Raw genomic sequence first — 1,354 nt, 5'->3', positions numbered from 1 at the left:
CAAAGACCCTGCATGGCATGGAAATCTCCTCCTCCTGGAACAATTCTACACCCAGCATATGCTCCCTGTGTTGGCCAGTAGAGAGGAGGACATTTAAATAAACATACTCTAAACACCCTCGGACTCTGCGTTGTGTTTCGTATGTGTGATGGGGTGTTATGCAGAGGGGAGGAAAACAGGACACAGCAGATTGGGATTGTGGTGGAGATGCTGAGCAGTTATTTAATTGTTGCTGTAATTATTATTATACTGCGTGCTTCTTAGTTATTCCATCTTTTGCTGTAACATGGATCTGTATGTAACTCTATATTTACTTGTTATCTACCACACTTCCTTCTACATCATACACCATCATTATACATGGTGTATATAGTATATATATATTTGTATACATATCTGTAAATTGTATAATTTTATTTTTCGTATTTGGGATTTCTCTTTTGTCAACTCAAATACACTTGGCCCTTTCTCTTTTCCATGTGGAAAATGCAGCTGCCTTTCTCTTTTCCATGTGGAAAATGGCAGCTGCATATTCTGCTTTTCTCATCTGGCTCCCTGTCTGCTCGTCTACAATGAGAAAATTATATAATTAATTACTAATAATCATTTAAACCTGTTATTACCAATATTTCACAAATTCTTCATGTAAACTTAAGAGCACAGCTGTATGTTGAGTGTCAACTTTGCTTGGTTCATCTTACTGGGGGGCAGCTACATGGATGTCGGTGCAGTCCACAATAATTTTGCAGTTGAAGGCAGAATGAATTTATTATTGACTCAGAATGAAGCACAACTTCATGTCAACAATACATTGACTTTATTTGTAATTGTGTACAAAAATATGAGCATTGATTAGCAAGCAGGACCTGCAGGAACAGAGAATGGTGATGGATGGAGCTGGGAAGAGGGAAGAATAAAGAAAACAGATCAACTTTATTATCGGATATTAAAAATTCAATTTCAAAACAAGTTGCCGCTCCTACAGTTTTCTAGTGTGTAAAGATGATTTCACATGACCTATGCAAAATATCACACTCAATACCTGTGTGTCTCTGGGGTGCATTGTGCCTTGATGTATATAATAATATACCATAACCAAATACTATTACGTACAGTGGAAATCAGGTTGCCAGAGCAGGTCAGTCCAGTGTGCATGTTCCTCAGGGTCTCAGCAGTTACAGGTGAGGTAAAGAAAATAAAAGAGAAAAAGGTCAGTAACAACACTTTAAAGTAACAACACTGAATAATTATCTCTTTTAATAATTTTCTCTCAGTAATCACTCAACTACTGTCTTTCCAACAAACAGATTGACTCACTCTCACTATCATCACAATGAAACACGTCCAGAAGAAT

The 1,354-nt window shown here is 37.1% G+C and overlaps 1 long non-coding RNA gene across 1 annotated transcript; it reads right to left on the bottom strand.

Annotated features, from left to right (window-relative positions):
• Nucleotides 1-803: 803 nt before the first annotated feature.
• LOC104958350 (uncharacterized) lies at nt 804-1,348 on the bottom strand. The gene is made up of 2 exons (XR_799756.1): nt 1,114-1,348; nt 804-897 (listed from the first exon to the last, which is right to left on the bottom strand). It is a non-coding gene; the product is annotated as an uncharacterized lncRNA (long non-coding RNA).
• Nucleotides 1,349-1,354: the final 6 nt, after the last annotated feature.

Source organism: Notothenia coriiceps, unplaced genomic scaffold (genome assembly GCF_000735185.1).
Source record: "Notothenia coriiceps isolate Sejong01 unplaced genomic scaffold, NC01 NC01_scaffold00028789, whole genome shotgun sequence".
In the NCBI taxonomy this organism is placed as follows: domain Eukaryota; kingdom Metazoa; phylum Chordata; class Actinopteri; order Perciformes; family Nototheniidae; genus Notothenia; species Notothenia coriiceps.
Note: the sequence above shows the minus strand (reverse complement) of the source record. Positions and strands in the feature narration are given on the sequence as shown.